Below are 13,871 nucleotides of genomic sequence, written 5' to 3' on the forward strand. Positions count from 1 at the left end.
TGGCTGTGAGCGATCGAGGGAGCGAGGCTGTTCTCGTACGAACGGGCAGCTATCTGCTTTTTACACGGAAAAGAAGTGCATGTTTCTGCTGTTTATTAACGATTAACCACCACACTGGACGGATTTCTAGTAAATTAATTAAAGTCCTTCACCAGATAACATGTTTAACTCAAGAAAAAAAACAGCACAGGTAGTTTTCGCAAGCAGCTTACAACCCATACTTGGGTTTAATTGTGGCGACGCCTTCTAGTGGCCTCAGTAATTCTGATAAAATCAGAAGAAGTGAGGCAGCTTTAGAGGAACATGTAGGGAGGAGGTCAGGGTGGGTGGACGGGCTGAGGAAACACTGGACCACCTTCGTTACTTTTCATCAGAACTGTTCTATGTCCTCATCTGTTATCTTACTTTATTCATGACAACAGCATTTTTAACTGTAATGTTAGCTTAAAGATATGTTTTCCCTCTTTGATCCAGATCTCAAACACTGAGGATATCATTTTAAAAGCTTGCTGCCATCAGGATTGCTTCATTTTTAAAAATTTTTTATTTTTTGACAAAGGAAGTTTGAAAATGCTATAAATAGTGGGCTGGGCTGAAATGGGAGCACGAGATCACAACCGGATCAACAATTACATCCCAACAGAAGCAAAACGTTGTTGCCTGGGAGACGCTAACTACATGAGAAACAATACAGAAAGAAGAAGAAGAAGAAATTACTTATGCTTCAACTTGTGTTTGAAAACTCGAGCACTCGAGTCTGAACTCGTTTCAACTCTTCCAGTAATCAAACTTTTACCTAATTAGAGAAAAGTGTAAAGAAAGTTGAATCACGGGGGACGGAGAGGAAATGGGCTGCTGCAGAACGCCGCATGTTTTCCTTCTTCCCTCTGAATGTGTAGTTTGGTCCTGCTGATCCGTCCACCTCCACTAATTAGGTCTGAGCTGAGGCTGCGTTTATTAAGTGACGAGGTCGAAGCTGCTTTCATTCTGGACTCACACCCGCATTTGAAGCTGCATCTCTAGCAGGAGACAAAACAACAGCCCAGATGAAGACGCTGGTTGTCACAGTTGGAGGGTGGAAAGCGGCTGACAGGGTGAGAGAGCTGACATTTCTCTGTTACCCATCACTGATGTGAGGCTGATGAATATGTGACACATTCACAGCTTCCATGCTCCATCAATTACTGCAGTGAGAGAGAGATTTCTGATGCAAATGTAGCTCTGCTTCAAAAAAATGTGACTCTAATATTAAAATAAAAGATTATTTCCAATTAAAAGCACCTCCTGTGCCTCTCAGATATGCAGGATGGGGTATTTGCCAGCTCTGACTAGTAGAAACATCACAAAAATGTCAAATATTTCAGTCTCTTATTCACCCTTTTAACATATTATCTCCTGACGTTACAGCTCACCGGGTTGCAGTGATTTAACAAGTAGCTGCTTTGAATTCAACCATAAACTGACCGTTCCTTTGTGCCAGTGATCAAAAACGCATCATTTTCTGTACTTTTCCCATCCCAGCAAGCCCCTGAAGAACCAACCCTGAGCACGTTTGGAGATTAGAGCACAGATCGGCTGCATGATGAATGTGAAGTAGCCTCCACGTATAAATAAACTAATGAAAGACGTGGCTCGGGGCCAGAACTTTATCAGTTTGGTGCTGTGGCTGGAATTCAGCCCCTCTGTCCTGTCTGGACTTGTTTCCTCGCTGTTTACTTTCTGAGGCCAAGCAGCCGCTCAGCGCCGCAACAGCGTGAAGGAGAGGCGCAGAAACAGCGGAGTTCAAGTAAAACTCAGCAGCGCGGACAAACAGGAGCTGATTAATGAGGACGAGGCTGCGTCAAGACGCACAGTAGCGAGCCTGATAATAATAATAATAATAATAATAATAATAGAAGAAAAAAGTATATATTCAGAGATATTTTTCTGATGTTTTATTTAATTGAACACGCAAACAATGGCGCTATTCTCCTGAAAGTGGTCATTTTCTCCTTTTGGGACTTAGAATTAGAACAGCTGAGCCACTTTCTGTTGTCTTAAGGAAAGAACAACTCTGCAGAAATAGACAGTGAATGGAGAGCAGGGATTGATTGTTGTAAATAAGTATTTATTTTTAAGGAGCTGCAAGAATAAACCTGTGGGCAGTGGCAGGTGGGCTTATAGGGGGGTATATGGGCTCTGGTGAGCTGTACTTGAGGGGGGGAGGGTCTATTATTGGATCCGGCCTCACCAGGTGAGCTGCTGGGAGCTGACCCCGCCCCCTGCTCCTCTGGCTCTCCTTCCCTGCCTGGTGCTGCCAAGGTGACCTTCCAGAGAGAGAGTTAGAGGAGAGAGGAGGATATTCAGGAAGGTGCTGACAGAAACATCTCTGGTTAGGAACCAGCCGCGGTTTGCTTCCCTCCGCTGGAAAGGTGCGCTGCCAGCGGCGTCCCTCCTCCCCGCAGCAGGAGCAGAGCAGGGAAAACACCGAGGCCAAAAGCATGTTATCCCAAGCACCGGATGTCTCTGGTCATAAGCTGCAGAGTGGAGAAACACACCGCGCGGCCACAAGACATCCCCGAGCTGCACATTGCTGCTCTGCTTCTCCACAAACCGGTGGCTCCCCTGTTTACCTGTTGTATCTGCCCGAGCCTGACTCTGTCGCTGCCTGCGTCTATCACACACTAGTACGCGTGTGTCTAACTCCTGGCCCACATTTCCACTCTCATACCTGCTGACAGGCCCCTCTTGTGCGCCATGACGCGCGAAGCGTTCACTGCAAGATCGCAGAGCATCAGCAGCAGCCGCAGCCTGAAACTAAATAAGAAGGATCACACCGAGACACGGTTTATGCTGCAGAACCGTTTCTCTAAGAGCTCTGAAATAAATGCAACATTTAGTCCCTTCTAATTTTCTCCAGATAACTTTAGATTTTTTTGCGCAGAAGCAGGAGGAATAAAGAAACTTTTAAAACCTCTCATCCTCTTTTTCTTTCAAAACTAATCATTAATTTTCAGACTAAATTCGGCTCAAATAAAATAAAATAAAAACTGTGGCTCAAACTGAGTGAATTCAAAAAATGAAAATAACTTCTTAATAGAATCTGAGGACGCCGGGGTGCCTCCTGTAAGTGATAAGAGATCGGCGTAAAGGTTTTTGGGGGCACTTAAATTACTCACGTCAAAGTAATTACGCCGGTATTCCTTCTGCTCCTTTGGATTGGGGGAGTATCGCATTTTGTTTGACGCGGGGCCTCAGTCGGGCTCTGAAACTGGATCTCATGACTTCACCCCCCACCCCCCCCCAACACGAACCTCTGCAGAAGGCTGATGCACCAAATCTGTCCGTGGAGCGAACAAAATAAAATCAGGAAATCCTTATTAGTTTCTCCTCGTTCACATAGGGTCAGTTTAAAGGCTTAAAAGCAAAGAGGGCGGATTGTTACAGATATGTTTAATCATCACAAGTTATATGACCACTGAAGACGGATGCTCCAGAGCCCAGAGCTGCGCGCTTTAATTCACAATCTCGTTTCTCAGACTTAATGGAACTAATAGCATAACACTTAATCACGTTACTTTCACTCTCCTCTTTCTCCTTTGCATTTTTTTATCTGCAGTGGCTTGGGGTTAAACAAATGAAACGTTCCCTACTCCTTCTCCTCCTCTCCTTCCTCTTCCTCTTCGTAAAGCCTCAGAGGAGAGCAGACCAAACGTTACTTAGCCCTGAAACGCGGAGAGGCTGCAGATAATGAGAGCCTGCTTGCATTAAATGGACAAACAGCAATCCTGCATCTCCTGACCCCTCGATGCTCCTCTCGGCTCCATTGATCATCCCCCCTTATGAGATAATGCAATTACAAACATCAATAAGGAGCTGCGAGGGGAATCATTATGTGGTGACAGTGATAAATGATGCTGCAGAAAATAGCGGGCTCCTCTCAAACAATCCGTGCGCCCAAGGGGCTTTTGAGGGCCGGGGCCCCGTCGCCAAGGAGACAGATGACATCCAAAATGGCCCCCGCTCAACAGTCCTCCTCTCTTTTTCTTTCTACCCACCAACAGATTTTTTGCTTTCTCTCCCTCCTTTTTTTTCTCCTCCTTTTGTTTCAAAACCAGCTGCCACGCGACGTTTGAAGGTGGAGTTTTTTTTTGGTGGGGGTTTTGGAAAGTTTGTCATGTGAAGCTTTTGGACACCCCAAAATCATTTATATTGATTTCATAAAGCAGCTACATATTGACATGTCATCTTGGCTGTATGTGTATTTCCTGTGTAATGATTTTAGCTTTGGAAGGCATGAGGAACTGATGGAGAACTGTCCTGTTGGTGCTGCTGTCACATCTGTACTTCGCTGCTTCGTGAGTCTTTTTCTCCCTCGAATTGACCCTTAAAATAAATGTGAAAGTTGGAGCTAACGCAAACCGGTTTTAAATAATCAATGTACATTTTATAGCCAACATTTACATTTTCTCTTTTTAGAGGAGGGAAAAAGGAGCATAATAATGTGCAGTGCTTCGGTTAGTCTGTGTCACTTGAAGGCTTTACACGCAATTTTAATTACGTTTATTTTTTAAAGCTAATGAACCGAAATTAAAAAACCTAATATTAGAGTTGTGACAAAATACAATCAAAACCTAATTTTTAGAAATAAGACATCAGCATGGATAACTGGTGGATGACACAAAAATGTGCAAACTGCTGCGCGTGAAGGCTTCAGCTGCCGAAAATTGATAATAAAATAAAGATAAAATCAACTCAGTATTTGAAGTATTAACAGGCAGATTTAACTGGCAGGCCACGGTGTTGAGCAACCCGTAATAATCCGGTTCTTTGGATTAATAAGTCTACAAACATTACTGCCGCCGAGATTTGTCTTGGCTTGTGCTTTAAGACGGAGCAAGAGGCGCACGTTTACTTGTCCAAGTCCCCAGTTTGAGCCATAAAGGCGCACACATATCTGCGCCGTGGGAGGAGGACAGGCCTGTCCGGGCACCTCCACCGCTCTGGAGCACATTTCTGCTCCATTCATTACTCTGACAGTTCACTCCGCGGTCAGCGTGCGTTTGGGAGACAAAGAGGAGCGGTTAGGCCAGCTTTCATTTCATTTCATTTTCAGTTTTCGAAATTAGCACAAGTTAAAATTCATATTGCTTTGTGCGTAAGAACTGCTTTAAACCGCAGAAGACACTGGAAAAAAACAAATCACATTCACACCTCAGCAGTTTGAAATATAGGTCAGCTGTGACAAAACCGCTCTGAAATATACAGAACCGTCAGAATTAAATGTTTTTACGTTTGATAAAATAGAGTAGATGTTGCACTAGTGCTCATAATGAAAAACTGCCTTTATTTATTGACAAATGTGTATAATCACCTGTAATTATTTAACACTCACCGAGTCTTTAAAATATTTGTAAAAACACTAAAAATCTCAATGATCTGAGGCAAATTAATGCAAACTATTTCAATTATTTATTTTAATCAAATGCAATTTGTTTTGTTCTAGTAGACGGAAGTCAGGTGTGTGTTTTGTTTTAAGGCTTTGGTTCTTCTTTAAAATTATTTACTGATATGAATTTTCACTAGCAGGTATTTTTACGCATGCGGCACATTTTTAAAAATAATTTCAGGAAACATTTGATTCCATTTTAAACATAAAGTCAGATTATATATTTTTCTAGAAACACACGTTTCCTCAGAATATATATTTTTGCAGTTGTCTCCTACGTTGCATCCACACATTCTTTGTAGCTCATCTGAACTTTTCCACTTTTAACAAAACGTTCTAACGCGTTTTTGGGGCGTTTTACGTCCGTGCGTAAAAGGAGACGTGGTTCTGTGCGCCATCTCCAAGCATCCCTGCCCCGGACAGTTACCAGGCTTCCCTAAAGAGGGCAGTCAAGCATGGGCTTTCTCTTCTGTCTCCACAGCTCCCAGCGGCCACAGGCTCAGGAATTCACATTTCACAGCCTCGGATTTTCCAGCCATGGTGGAGAGGCGAAGCAATTAAAACGTCGCCTGGGTTTTTTAAGAGCGTGTCTTTTTTCTTCTTCTTCTGCTTCTTCTTCAGTGTAAATAGCATTCACTTCGGCAGAGGCAGTAAAAACACAATAGTTGCTCGGAGGAGAGATAGAGAGAGAAAGAGGGGCAGAGTATTGATTTATACGCGCATATTGTTATGGATAAAACAGACTCGCTCTTGTTCGCTGGTTTGGAAAAAAGAAAAACACAAGACGCTGACTTTGGGATTCAGGGGGCTGCTCTCCGAAATGTATCAATTAGACAAAACTCGCTCGGCTCTTCTGCTCTCGTCTCCTCGGTTCGGGCTCTGCCTCCTGAAGTGCATCCCGGAGACAACCTCGGCTGCGGCGCGCCGCGCTTCAAGCGGAGCCCTTTGACTGCGGGCAACAAGGCGTGAGGGAGAACTAATCTTCCCATTTACACGTTTGTAGCAATTTTACCTAAATGAATTTTAATGCTAAATGAAAGGATAATTCGCTTTCTTGCCGAGCCCCCCTCCCTTGTCTCCTCGCTTCCTCTATGTGTGAGAAAATTACAGCAGAACGCATTCATTAGCTGCACATTTTACGCAGCAATGGGAGGAAGGTTGACTTAAGTACAAACGCAGCGCCGCTTTCTGAAACGTGTTTGTGGCTCATTTAACCTGCTTTTTGTCTCGGTGTCTGTTTAATATGAGGCATATAGGAATATCATTTGAGACTAGTTAGGAGTTCTGTTATTTGAACAAAAAGTATTTATTTACAACACAGATGTACATATATACCCTTCAAAGGAAAAGCATAAGAATCATGACTTGTCTTCAAAGGAATTTTAAAGATGTGCGTAATACATGTTTGAAGCAATGGATAATGGAAGCATTGATAACACACACAAGCACGTATGCACACACACAAACACACACACACACACATGTTCCCCCACACATGCATACTGCCACACACACACACACACACACACACACACACACATGGACACACACAGTGACTTTTACATTCTCCCCTGTCTGCTGATCAGCATTACATCATCTGGTTAAATCAAAATGAATGGACTGTGGTATAAATGGTGTTTTCCCATATAGCCTCTGCCTCTCCCTGTTATCAGGCCGCATCAAACGATGAGGGGAAGAGAATCCATTGGCCATGCAAGTGCTGAGCCATGTGACATAAAACACATCAATAAGACACTGGAAAAGGCTTTCAGAGGCCCCTGGATCACAAACACACATGGAGAAAAACAGGAAGCAACATGTTTGCGGGACACACACTCGCAGTTCCCCATCCACGGTGAATTTTTAAAATTTTTTAGATTGTTTGTTAGCTTTGACCGGAGTTGTGTATCTGGCCATGTCGACACCTACGTTACGTCCTCATGAATGCAAAATGGATGAAATAAAATTTTAAAAAAACGGACAATCGGATTAAAAAACATCCAAAATGTTAGCCGCTAGAAACTGTGTTTAGCTCGGGGTCAGTGTGCCGACGACCCCGAACGGTCAGGTCGTTTCTCTATGCCGTTAAAAACTGTCCACCAGTAGAGAAGCATATAATAAAATGATATGAAAATATCAAAAAATCACCAAAATTGGAGTTACAAGGTGTAGACAAAAGCAACAGTAATACAATTAGCCGCACCCTGCATGTAAGGAAAGGGGCTGTGAACAGAAATAAAACAGGATATCACGCTCTCTTTTACAATTCAAAAAAGGCCTGCGAGAAATGATCCAATTGTTCGTTTATTCACGTTTTTTTTCCTTTAAAAAAGCAGTGACTGGATGGAAGGGGGGGGGGGGTAAAACTTGATGGAGAGACGGCGCACACACACACAGTGTGGAAAGAAACCAGAAAAAAAGAGAAAAAAGTTCACATCCTTTTTTTAAAAAATCTATTAGAAACAACATAATATGCAGAACAATACAATAGCATTTACAATACTTAAATTCCCAGTTCTTGTGAGAGTCCAGCGTAATTTTACAACAGTATACAGTATATTTTCTTTCTCCACTTGCTTCCCAAACTAGGGCTTGATATAGTTATACTTTTAATTTCTTTTTCTCTTGCTTTCCCTCCTTCCAGGTTTCAATCCACTATATTTTTTTTAAAGGGCACCTCTTTTTGCTTTGTTAGTGTCCTGTCAGATACAGACATTGGCTTCTCTTTGGTCCAATTCCATCGTCCCAAAGAGTGGAGCGCTCCTCCAAGGAAGTCTCTGTTTTTGTTTGCCAAAGAGTCAAGAATGAATCATCGGGCGCCACGTTCACCGAAGGTTCAGGCGAGCGACCCAATGTGTCTCTGGTGTGTCATCGATGCTCGCAATCACAATCACTTGAACGGAGGAATCCATGTGAACCTAGTGGGGGTGAAGTCTAGTGTCCGCCACAGAAGAAGCAGGAGTCTGTCGGGACCGGGGGGGGGGGGATTCGTCGGACTTGTTAATCTAGGCGTCACCTTTTCTGGACGCATAGACGAGGATTGTAGGCAGTCGTGGATGGTCTCCGTGTTGCAGATGTCGGCCGAATAAAGCGCTGTTGGGTCCTGGAGGTGAACAGAGGGGCTGCTGTTGGTTGTTGTTGTCATGAGGAAGTCAGTGAGTCCCAATCTCAAGCTCCATAGTCCTCTGTGAGACACATGATCCCCCTGGTTTGCCTTGCAGTTCTGAGGGGAGAGAAGGTTGGAACGGTTAGTCCGTGTTTATTTAAGCCCAAAAACATTCAGCAAACCGATTGGAGCATGGATGATCAGAGAGACGATTCATTCTCACTGACACTATCACCATTATAACCACATCCACCATCAGATGATCACTTCTGCTGAGCCAACTCCGTCTCAAAAATTAGATTTCGATACGACTAAAATACATTCTCAGTTCTACAATGGCTCTCGTCACTCCGTTCACTCAGAAAATGTAGAAGCGTGTTGTGAATATTTAATCCCAAACCATGATGTTTTCTGAAACCTAACCACATAGTTTTGGTGCCTAAACTTCCAAGAAGAGCAAGTGAAAGATGAAAGTAAACAATGAATGAAAAGGAAACTTAAACACAAGATGTATCGTCTCACTCAGGATGCAAACCTCTGTCTCATAGAAGGTCTTGTTGCTGATTTATGCCTTGACTTTGTGTGTTTTTTTTTTTAACCGGAAGTCTCGCAGTTTTACCTTACAGTGGGGAAACGCAAATGTACTTTAGTTGGCTTGGTTGTGACAACACAGTTTCACCTGGCAGCACAGAAACCACATCTATATTTACTCTTTACTTATAAAGTTAAACAAATGCACAAGAAATGTCCTCTGTATGAACGCATACGGGTCAAGTTCTGCAAATATCATTAACGTCTGAGGAAGCTGGTATATTGTCGTTCACCAGAGGAGCAGAGAGCATTAAACTGTGAAATAAAACTATTGAATGAGTTAGATGTCATTAATCATTCATTAAATACAACAATAGATCACACCAGACTTCAGAAAGCAGACTCATGTTACCAGGGGCGGATCTACCGGGGTGGCATAGGGTGGCTGCCACCCCAGACTTGAGCGATCTAATTCAAAAATATGTATATGAAAGTTTGGGGCTGACCGTCAAGAGCAAAAGTCCAGAAAGGACGAATAGTGAGCAAAACTCAGATGTCCGAGTGCTTTTGAATGCACCATGTAGACGTAACATACCGTACAGTCTAAGCTGCCACAGATAGGAGGCGACATGACCCTCCTCATGTGGACACCAGTTAGGACGGGCCAGACCACACGGTAATATAACTGTACACAGTGTATTAAACGCTAATACTGTCTGAGTTCACATCAAGTGTTTGCTTGCGAGACGAGCCACGGTTTCCAGTGAGCCTGGGCTTTGCTCATTTTTTACTTATGTAGCTAGCTAACGTTAGAGAACAGCCGCAGAAGGATGGTGGGGGATTGGCTGTGGACGTTTTTTTTTTTTTTTGGTAATTGCAACCCTGGTTCTGAAAACAGACTAAATCAAAAGACACACATTGACTCAGACTTTACAGGACATTAAAGTGTAACTAAAGCTCCAGTCACACAAGGTTTCCATGCACTGTTTGAAAGCTACATCCTGCTTGTTTAATGCTGGTTTTTGGAAATTTGGTGCCAAGGTCATAATAACACCAACACTGATGTGTTTCATCGTAGTACAGTCATATCATTTAGTGTACAGCTCAAAAAACGTTTACATGTTAAGAACGTCTTCAAGCTTGAAGTTGTACACATAAGACTGTATCATAGTTAATAATGAAGATTATCAAAGAAGAAACAGAGCGAGGTCAGTGTGAATCTTGTAGGAGACAGTAAACCATGAAGAGGAAGGTAACCATCAGCCTAAAAGAAGAGAGGAGGAAGAACATCCCAGAGAACTTTCAACGGTTATCATCGACAGATGCATATTTTAAATAAAATCGGAGAGAAGCACTACAAAACAGTGAAGTTTTTTTTTTTTTTGTCAAAGTAATAATGCAGAGGAAAATAACCTCTTTGTTTAAAAGAAACGGCAGGGACACCGAAGAAGGGTTACCACAGAAAATCAGAAACTAACTACTACTATAACTACTTCAGGCCTGTGTGGAAAATCTTTTAGGTGATGTGTTTTGATGTTTAGTTCCATTCTGAGTGTTTGCTCATGACCTCATGTCTGTTCTTAGAGCCTGTATTCTGGGTGTTTGTCAGTGTTTCAATTAAAGCAAAAAGTTTACTGTATTTTCAAGTGTTATTAATTCCTACCTATTCCATTGGCCTACAGTAAAATAATAATATGTTTTTATTTGTTTGTGTTTTGACTTTGCTATTTTAATATGCAGGAAGTTAGAACGAGACGAGGGTTTTAGTAATAGTACCGGCAAGAATTTAAAACTACTTTCACTCCTGACCATACTGCAAATGAATATCTCCTCCAAATGTCTCACTAATACTCATTATCAGCCTTAAAAACCCACAAAACACCCCTCTATGCTGGACCACACTTAGTACACCCACCTCCCCACCCACTCTCCACCCTGACTCCACCCAGACTCTGCCTTGGCTCCACCCATGTGGTCAATTGGAAACTACGATGTCAAAGGGATGACGGAATTATATATTTTTGTCTGATCTGTAGCTCAGTGAGTTAAGGGTTTGCCTATGGAGCTGCCGGTTCAAGACCTGACCCTTCTTTAATTTTTTGAAAAAGTTAGACAAAGAAAGAAAGAAAAACACCAGTGGTGGGTCTCAATCCTGCTACCTTCCACTTGGCAGTCTCTCCTCTTATCCCCCTGAGGTACTCATTCTTCTTTTTTTTTTTGCGCATTTATCTTCCATTTTTTGTCATTTTGAAGTTTTTTTTTTAACTCGAGTCTCGTCTCGACCGTTTTTCTCAGGAGGTTGGACTTCAGCCTTTGTGCTGGAGGGTTGAACCCTCAGTTCCAAGACTTTCCAAAGCCTCCACACCTCCCGAGTCCTCAAGATCTGAGCTTTCACACAGTCTGAGTGCTGAAATTTTCTAAGTCCCACAGTAGAACTCTGTTAGATTTAACTTTGAGACAGTCCAAGGACTGATATCTTCTAAGTTCCTGAGTAGTTCTGTGTTAGTTTGAAACTTCAGACAGTCTGAGGACTGAAGTTTTAAAAGCTTCTCAGTACTTCTGTGTTAGTTTGAACTTTGTGGTTAACAGAAGCCTTAAAACTTGTGACCATGAGTCTTGATTTCACATTTAGACCATCCATCTGAGTTCTTCTCAGACCTTCACCTGTGGGTTCTTTAGAAATCCTCAACAAACTTTGATTCTCTTCACTGAACAGTAAAGTTCTGAGTTTTCACACATAGAACACCTGAACATGTCAAACTGGTTCCATAGTGGAACCTTCACTGTATAAATGTCATAGTATGGTGTGTTGCTCAAAAAATAACCAGCTGTCTAGGAGAGAAGGAGAGAGGAGAAACACAAAAACAAGACAAACGCTGGTTTACAGGGCTTTGAAAGAGTAAGTTTACAACAACACAACATGTGAGCAGAAAAATCCCAAAGTCTGTCTTTAGTTCAGCTGAAAATATGAGTTTTTGTCTTTTTTATTGACCAAACTTTTCAGGAAGTAGATGAAGAATAATTAAAGCTCTCATGTAGAAGTCCAACTTCTTTTGGATCCTTGTGGAGAGTTTAGTCTTAGAGTTTGTAAAGCTGTTGAGTTTTTAGAGTCACATGGATTGTTTTGACATTTAATAATATGGAGTATTGTTCCTGTTTATTATTGTTCTCAGGTTTACTGTTAAATGTACAGAGTGCTACTTACTGTATTTTATTGGATTTTAAAATGTACATTCCTGCACAGAACATTTCAGATTATTTTGCCACAGATCAAGGTACAGATTGTTGTTGTTCACTGGGTATTGGGTAGGACTCATTTTAATTTAGACTGATTAGCATACAGAACCCTATGATGTTTCTGGTTTACAGCTGAGAACTAGTTGCTGAAAGTACAGAATATTATTTCTTATTTTAGGTGTGATAATTGTCAGTAAACATTCTAAGAAGTGGAAATTGACAGGGTTGTATATAGTGCTGTTCTTGCACAGTATTTGTCACTTAATTGCCCTCAGGATTCTGTCATTGAGCTTACCAGTTTTACAAAACAGGCAGATGCTGCAGCTGATGATGCTGTAATTCACATAAACAAGGAAACAAGTCCATCATAATTTGAATGTTAACAGTCCAAAACGAAAAGACAGCTTTCCTACTGGGTTAAAGAGCAAAAAAAACATGAAAAGTACTTTGTAAAAGCCAGAGGTCGGTAGCAGCTTTCTTTATTTTTTTTTTTTACAAATTTTAGGTGGCCCCCAAAATATCTGTTGTGCCCCCCCACTAAAATTAATCTGGATCCGCCCCTGCACGTTGCACTCTGAGGCACACGGGCGTGGCAGGACCTGCAGATGAGACGCTGAAGAGCAGAGTGGCTTCGACTGCAGACCCAACAGTGTTAATCTGGGTCAGAACACAGACCAAAGTAGGCCTTCGCTAACACTGGGGGAGACAGAGAGGGCAGTGGAGGGTTTAGGGAGTTAATCCTATACCCTGAGTAATGCTGCTTTAACAGTAGGAGAGGACTTTGAGACCAAACACACATGATCGACTTTAAGTGATAACATTTCCTGGATAATCAGTTTAACTGGACTACAAGGAAAGTTAAAATTAGCTTTTGAGTCATCTTTTGGCCTAAAACGCCACGATACCATAGAGCAAGAGTAGGAACTACTGAAAGAACCCAAACTGGTGCAACCTGCTGCATGCCATCAAACCTGCTCGCGCACTGTAAAGAAATCCATCTTTACCCTCTTCTCTCCCTACATCCCTCCCTCTTTAAAGCCAACAATAGCTGTCATCTATCTCTGCAGGTAGAAATTCACCGCAGAGGACCCGCGGCCATTGTTGTCACAACCAAAGAGGAGAGGTGAGGCTCCAGCCGCCCGTCACCTGAGAGCGCCCGGGGCCCGTCCACGTGTTCGCCAAGAGCACCACTGGAGCCGACACAAAGGCAGGCAGGGAAAAAGACAAGGACGAGCAGCGGGAGGAGGACAATAGAGGAGCCAACGCAAGGGCCCTCGCTCGTTCTTCCCCTTCATCCGTCAGCTTTCACCTGTGCTGCCCAAGAGGGAAGTCGCTTCAGAGAAGGGTGAGTCACTGTGTTAGCGGTTTTAGGGGGTCGCACGTCTTTCTGTCATCTGATCTCTGACACGACAACAAACTGAAGCCATTAGCGATGCTAGTGTCAATGTAGCTAAACAAACTGAAGCATTAGCAATGCTAGCATCAATGTAGCTAAACAAACTGAAGCCATTGGAAAATGCTAGCGTCAATGTAACTAAACAAACTGAAACCATTGGCAATGCTAGCGTC

The 13,871-nt window shown here is 42.6% G+C and overlaps 2 protein-coding genes across 2 annotated transcripts in view; one reads left to right on the forward strand and one right to left on the reverse strand.

Annotated features, from left to right (window-relative positions):
• slc17a5 (solute carrier family 17 member 5) overlaps positions 1-13,871 on the forward strand; it is a 950,640-nt gene that overhangs the window by 634,776 nt on the left and 301,993 nt on the right. The window lies entirely within an intron of this gene.
• meis1b (Meis homeobox 1 b) overlaps positions 6,711-13,871 on the reverse strand; it is a 98,372-nt gene continuing 91,211 nt past the window's right edge. The window contains exon 13 of the mRNA XM_022212075.2: positions 6,711-8,651. The gene's annotated coding sequence lies outside the window, so the exon portion shown is untranslated. The remainder of the gene's footprint in view (positions 8,652-13,871) is intronic.

The sequence above is a fragment of the Acanthochromis polyacanthus genome, chromosome 15 (assembly GCF_021347895.1).
Source record: "Acanthochromis polyacanthus isolate Apoly-LR-REF ecotype Palm Island chromosome 15, KAUST_Apoly_ChrSc, whole genome shotgun sequence".
NCBI classification, from domain to species: domain Eukaryota; kingdom Metazoa; phylum Chordata; class Actinopteri; family Pomacentridae; genus Acanthochromis; species Acanthochromis polyacanthus.